The 7,838-nt window shown below is 35.1% G+C and overlaps 1 pseudogene; it reads left to right on the top strand.

Annotated features, from left to right (window-relative positions):
- Nucleotides 1-3,255: 3,255 nt before the first annotated feature.
- Nucleotides 3,256-4,475, top strand: LOC113187789 (26S proteasome regulatory subunit 8 pseudogene; annotated as a pseudogene).
- The last annotated feature ends 3,363 nt before the right edge of the window (nucleotides 4,476-7,838 follow it).

Below are 7,838 nucleotides of genomic sequence, written 5' to 3'. Positions count from 1 at the left end.
ATGAAATAAAAACTTCCATGATAAACAAAAGGTAAAAGAATTTACAACTTGAAAGCATGCACTACAGAATATACTTGACAAAATATTCCATGAAGAGAAATTGAAAAACAACAATGAAAATCAGCAAAGGTAGGTATTACACCACAGGAAAAACTAATCAAAGGAGAAAACAGGTCAAGATAAATACCAAAAACAAACTTAAAAGAATGGGAATACAAATCATGTCTCAATAATAACCCTGAATGTTAAAATGGCCTGAACTCCCCAGTCAAAAGACATAGACCTACAGATTGGATTAAGTAAAAAGACCCAACAATGTGTTACCTCCAAGAAACTTATCTCATAAGAAAGGATATACACAGACTGAAGGTAAAAGGTTGGGAAAAATTATACCACTCACATGGACTGTGTAAGCAATCCTCGTATCAAATAAACTAGACTTCAACCCAAAGTTAATAAAAAGGGATAAGGAAGGATATTTCATACTGTTTAAAGGAACCATTCCTCAAGAAAAAATAGCAATAATAAATGTATATGCCTAAAACAAAGGAGCATCTATGTTTATCAAAAAACTCTTCTCAAGTTCAAGAGTCAAATAGACCACAAAACAATAATTCTTGGTGACTTTAACACACCTCTTTCAACACTGGATAGAGCTTCCAAACAAAAGTTGAACACAGAAACTATAGAACTCCATAATACTATCAATAATTTAGACTTAACTGACATATATAGAATATTTCATTGTTCAATGAATGAATACACTTTCTTCTCAGAAGTACATGGATCCTTCTCTAAAATAGATCATATATTATGCCACAAAGCAACTCTTAGCAAATACAAAAAATACCTTGCATTCTATCACATCGTAATGGAATAAAATTAGAAATCAATGATAAAATGAGAAATAAAAACTACTCCAGTACCCGGAGATTAAATAATGTGTTACTTAATGAACAATGGGTTGCAAAAGACATCAAGGAGAAGATTAAAAAGTTCTTAGCAGTGAATGAGAACACAGATACAATGTATTGAAATCTCTGGGACACTATGAAGGCAGTACTAAGAGGAAAGTTCATTGCATGGAGTTCATTCCTTAAAAGAAGAAAAAGTCAACAAATCAATGACTTAACATTACATCTAGATATTAACATTACATTGTTCTAGAAAAAGAAGAACATATCAACACCAAAAGCAGTAGAAGACAGGAAATAATTAAAATCAGGGCTGAAATCAAAACAAAAGAAAAAATTTTAAAAATTGACAAAATAAAGTTGGTTTTTTGAAAAAATAAATAAATTTGACAAAACCTTTGCAAAGAATAGAGAGAAAACTCAAACTACAAATGTGATGAAAAACAAACTATCACAACCGATACTATAGAAATAAAGAAAATAATAAGAAATTATTTAAAAAACTTGTACAACAATAAAATAGAAAATACTGAAGGCATTGACAATTTTCTAGGGTCATAAGATTTGCCCAAATTGAATCAGGTTCATATACACAATTTAAGCAGATCAATTTCAAGCGATGAATTAAGAAGACACCATCAGAAGCCTACCAACAACAACAAAAAAAAAGCCCAGCTAAGTTTCATAAGACCTTTAAAAAATAATTAATACCAATACACAGCTAAGTTTTACAAGACCTTTGAAGAATAATTAATACCATTACTCTTCGATTTATTTCAGGAAATTGAAAAATAGGAAGCACTTTCAAACTGATTCCATGAGGTCAATATCACCCTGATTTCAAAACCAGTCAAAGACACATCAAAGAAAGGAAACTTTAGACCAATATCTCTAATGAACAAAGGTGCAAAATATTCTCAATAAAATTCAGGCAATTGGAATACAAAAACATATCAAAAAGATAGTGCACCACCATCAAGTTGGGTTCATCCAAGTGATGCAAGGTAGGCTCAACATATAGAAATCAACAAATGTAATTCAACATGTCAATAGACTTAAAGATGAGAAGCATATGATCATCTCACTAGATGCATAAAAAGCATTTGACAAAATACATCACCCCTTCATGTTCCAAACACTAGAAAAACTAGGGATAACAGGAACATATCTCAAAATTGTAAAAGCTATCTATGGTAAGCACCAGGCCAACATCATTTGAAATGTAGAAAAATTAAAAGCATTCCCTCTAAAAACTGAAATAAGACAGGGATGCCCTCTTTCACCACTTCTATTTAACATAGTTATTGAAACAGTGGCCAGAGCAATTAGATGAAAGAAATTAAAGGTATACAGATAGGATGAGAACAACTCAAATTAGCAGTATTTGGTAATGATATGATTCTATACCTAGAAGACCCAAAAAATTCCACCAGAAAACTCCTAGAATTATCAAATAAATTCAGCAAAGTAGCAGAATATAACCAACACCCCCATATCAAAAGGGTTTCTGTATATCAGTGACAAATCCTCTGAAAGGGAAATGAGGAAAACTATCCCATTTATAATACCCTAAAAAAAAATTTGTGAATCAACCTAACAAAAGAGGTGAAACACCTGTACAATGAAAACTACAGAATGACAAGAAAGAAATTAAAGAAGACCTTAGAAAATGAAAAGATTTCTCTTGTTCTTGGATAGGCAGAATTAATATTCTCAAAAATGACCATACTACCAAAAGCATTATACAGATTTAATGAAATTCCAATCAAGATCCCCATGATATTCCTCATAGAAATAGAAAAAGCAGTCATAAAATTCGTCTGGATGAATAAGAGACCCAAAATAGCGAAAGTAATCCTTAGCAAGAAGAGTGAAGCAGGTGGCATCACTATATCAGACCTTAAACAACACTGCAGAGCAATTGTAACAAAAACAGTATGATGTAGCCATCAAAATAGACCAAGTAGACTAATGGTACAGAATAGAGCACACAGAGACTAACCTACATAATTACAGTTATCTGATATTAGACAATATCACCAAAAACATATGTTAGAAAAAAGTTAGCCTCTTCAACAAATGTTGCTAGGAAAACTGGAAATCCATATGCCAAAAAATGAAATTAAACTCCTATCTCTCACCATGCACAAAAATCAACTCAAAGTGAATCAAAGACCTAGGAATTAAATTCGAGATCCTGCATCTAAGAGAAGAAAAAGTAGGCCCAAATCTCCATCATGTCGGATTAGGCACCTGCTTCTTAATAAGACTCCTATAGCACAAGAATTAAAATCAAGAATTAATAAGTGGGGATGCCAGCAGTCTCCATTGAAGAAAGAAGATGGTGCTTGATGGGCCAGAAAAGACAGAACTGGAAGAGGGAAAAGCAGGCAGCAGCGGACTCCATCAATATTATCTGTCCAAGATTGAAGAACTCCAGCTGATTGTGAATGATAAAAGCCAAAACCTCCAGAGGCTGCAGGCACAGAGGAATAAACTAAATGCAAAAGTTCACGTATTGCAGAGAAGCTACAGCGGCTGCAATAACAGGGCTCCTATGTGGGAGAAGTAGTTCGGGCTATGGTTAAGAAGAAAGTGTTGGTCAAGGTACACCCCGAGGGCAAGTTTGTTGTAGATGTGGACAAGAACATCAACATCATGATGTGACACCTAATTGTCGAGTGGCTCTAAGAAATGACAGCTACACTCTGCACAAGATCCTACCTAACAAGGTGGACCCTTTGGTGTCACTGATGATGGTGGAGAAGGTGCCATATTCAACTTACAAATTATTGGTGGGCTGGACAAACAAATCAAGGAGATCAAAGAAGTGATTGAACTGCCAGTGAAGCACCCCCAGCTCTTTGAAGCACTGGGCATTGCACAACCCAAGGGAATGCTGCTGTATGGACCCCCAGGGACAGGGAAGACACTGTTGGCCCAGGCTGTGGCTCATCCTACAGACTGTACCTTTATTCGTGTCTCTGGCTCTGAATTAGTACAGAAGTTCATTGGGGAAGGGACAAGAATGGGGAGGGAGCTGTTTGTCATGGCACAAAAACACGCTCCATCTATTATCTTCATGGATGAAATTGACTCCATTGGTTCTTCATGGTTGGAAGGGGGCTTGGAGGGGACAGTGAAATGCAGCACACAATGCTAAAGCTGCTCAACCAACTGGATGGCTTTGAGGCCACCAAGAATATTAAGATTGTCATGGCTACTAATAGGATTGATATCCTGGATTCTGTACTGCTTCACCCTGGGCACATTGACAGAAAAATTGAATTCCCACCTCCTATTGAGGAGGCCCAACTGGACATTTTGAAGATTCATTCTTGGAAAATGAATCTGACCCAAGGGATCAACCTGATAAAAATTGCCGAGCTGATGCCAGGAGCATCAGGGGCTGAAGTGAAGGGTGTATGCACAGAGGTTGGCATGTATGCACTACGGAAATGGGGAGTCCACATCACCCAGGAGGACTTTGAGATGGCAGTAGCCAAGGTCATGCAGAAGGATAGTGAGAAAAACATGTCCATCAAGAAACTTTCGAAGTGAGGGATATCTTCTGTGTGGATCCCTTAAATAAAGGTCTGTGGGACAAGCCAAAAAAAAAAGTTAATAAGTGGGGTGTATTAAAAAAAAAGTTTCTTCTCACCAAAAGAAATAATCGGTGAAGTGAATAGAGAGCCTATAGCTTAGGAGCAAATTCTTACCACTTGCACATCAGATAGATCACTAACCTCTAAGAAATATAAAGAACTCAAAAAGCTAAACACCAAATAAATAAATAAATAACCCAATAAATAAATGAGCCATAGAAATGAACAAACACCTCTCAGAAGATGATATACAATCAACAAATATATCAAAAAATGTTCAACATCTCCAGCAATTAGAGGAACGCAAATCAAAACTACTCTAATGTTTCATCTCATGCCAGTAAGAATGGCAGCTATTTAGAATATGAAAGACAAAAAGTTCTGGAAAGTATATGAGGGAAAAGACACACTCATACGTTGCTGGTGGGGCTGCAAATTGGAACAATTAATCCAGAATCCAGTATAGAGATTCCTTGGACAACTTGGAATGGAACCACCATTTGACCCAGCTATCTCACTCCTCCGTTTTAAGTCCTAAAGGACTTAAAAATAGTATACCACAGTGACACAGTGACATCAATGTTTACAGCAGAACAAATTCACAATAGCTAAACTGTGGAACTAACCTAGATGCCCTTCAATAGATGAACAAATAAAGAAACTGTGGTATATATATATACACAATGCAATATTATTCAGCATTAAAAGAGAATAAAATCATGGCATTTGCAGGAAAATGGATGTAGTTGGAGAATATCATGCTAAGTAAAGTTAGCCAATCCCCCAAAACCAAATGTCAAGTGTTTTCTCTGATATAAGGATGCTGATTCATAGTGGAATTGGGAAGGGGAACAAGGGAGTATTGGACAAACTCTAGATAAGGCAAAGGGATGGGAGATGGAGTATAGGGGTGGAAGGGGAATGGAGCGGTAGGAAAGACGGTAGAATGAGATGGACATCATTACCCTAAGTACATGTATAAAGACATGAATGGTGTGAATATACATTGTATACAACCAGAGATATTAAAAATTGTGCTCTATATGTGTAATATGAACTTTGTAATGAATTCTGTTGTTATATATAACAAATTAGAATAAAATTTTTTAAAAATCAATAAACAATATAAAATATTTAAAAATATGTATTATAATAGTACCAAATCCATAGCATCAAGGAATAAATGAGATAATCTACATGAAATCTTCAGCATAATATGTTGTCCAAAACTATATTTTGCTAAAGTGAAACATGTTTGGATAATTGTAGTAGTACGATTCTTTTTTCCTCTAACATCTACAAAACTGTAGGTGTGTACACAACTATATGCTATTTGAGACCATACATGGAGAGTAGAATTAAATGTTAAAAATACATACATAAATTTGATTTTAAAAGTAGACACATTACAATTTATATCTGAGATATAAATTCATTCTTTTTAGTTTCCCTTTCTCTGAAGTCTTACTTAAGAGTATCAGGTCATATCCCAAATAAAATGTTTTAAAGAGATTGAGTCACTGGCTTCTTTGTGTTCCATCAAAATCCAAATTATTATATTCTAGTAATTGTCATGTTTTACTTCAATTATTTTTACTTTCATCTCCTTTTCTTTGATTGTTGCCTGCAAATAATGCTGTCCTTAGAACACAGTAAACCCCAAGCAATTCCTTATTAGATGAATGAATGGACAAATGAATCATTAGAACATAAAATAATGATTCTCATTATAATATAAAAGGGGTATATTCACAAATTCTGAAGTTTAAATACAGACATAGGAAACCATATGTTTTTCATGATACTCTTCAAAGTCGGTTAACCCTATCTACTTTCATGGTATACATAATTTTTAAACGCTCATATGCAAAGAGTTGTATACAATTTGCCATAATATTCTCTTCAAAACAATGCATTATAATACACATAACTATGAAAATTGAGTCTGTAATACATACTGCAGCAGCTTGATTAGAAAAATGGCACAATTATTTAGTTTCCTGCATCCAACATGACTGCATCCAATGTGACAGCATTCAGTGTGACTTTTTGTTCTCACCAAGAGAAAAATCTCTTTTCCCTTTTGGGATATCCTAGGTACCTGATTTTTCCAAAAGCATATCTGGTGAGTGATATGGTGGTACTTGTTAGGATCCTAGGTCTCTATTTCCCTTGAGGTCTTCCTCTCTTTTTCAAAACCCTGGTAGTGCCATGTGATTAGACTTAATATAAACTATTTAATTATTAGATACATGTGAACTATGCCAGTTGCACCAGCCAACATCTAGTTAATCACCAGATCAGTGAGGCCCCCAAATGAGCTACCAGCTCCTGGCAGAAACATACATGAAACCAGACAACATCAGCAAATCCTGGATTATAATAGCAGATTTGCCTGACTGATCCACAATCTAGGAACAAAAGTTTTCTATGATAGGCTGCTTTTCACTCTCTAGGTGGCCCACATTTTCCCATGAGTGTGTATTTTTTGCTCTACCCCAAATGGTATAAGCGCTCTCTCTCTCTCTCTCTCTCGCTCTCTCTCTCTCTCTCTCTCGCTCTCTCTCTCTCTCTCTTTCTCTCTCTCTCTCTCTCTCTCTCTCTCTCTCTCTCTCTCTCTCTCATAGCCTACATTCTCCCTTGACTTTACCTCTGCTTTCATAAATAAGCTTGTGTCTCTGTCTCTGAAAAAAATTTTCTTATAAAACTAAGCCCCAGGATTTGGGTATGCTTTGTTATAACACAATAGAGAACTGATACAACAATGATAAATCCAGTTACATACTAAGCGTACACTCATTCACACAGAATACATAAAATATATTTACAAACCTTTAAAAAAACATTTGCATTCAAACACACATGTATAAATAAATGGAGGACAGAAAGAAGAATTGACAAACTCACTTTTTTAATTCTTAATTTTTGTACTTGTTCTTTTTAGATATATATGATAATAGAGTACATTTTGGCATTTTGTACACACATGAATTATAATTTATTCTAATTACATCTCATTTCTGTGGTTGTATGTAATGTGGAGTTTCACTGGTGGGGTATTCCTATATGAACATAGAAAAGTTATGTAGGATTCATTCTACTGTCTTTCCTATTCCCATTCCCTCTCCCTTCTCTTTTTTTCTGCTCTATCTACTCAACTTCTATTCTCCCCACCTTGGCCCCCACTGTATGTTAACATTCACATATCAGAGAGTATATTTGGCCTTTGGTCTTTGGTGATTGGTTTATTTCACTTAGCATGATAGTCTCCAGTTCTATCCATTCACCAGCAAATGTGATAATTTCATTCTTCTTTATG

The sequence above is a fragment of the Urocitellus parryii genome, chromosome 2, assembly GCF_045843805.1.
Source record: "Urocitellus parryii isolate mUroPar1 chromosome 2, mUroPar1.hap1, whole genome shotgun sequence".
NCBI classification, from domain to species: domain Eukaryota; kingdom Metazoa; phylum Chordata; class Mammalia; order Rodentia; family Sciuridae; genus Urocitellus; species Urocitellus parryii.
This window is presented reverse-complemented; position numbering and strand designations above follow the sequence as displayed.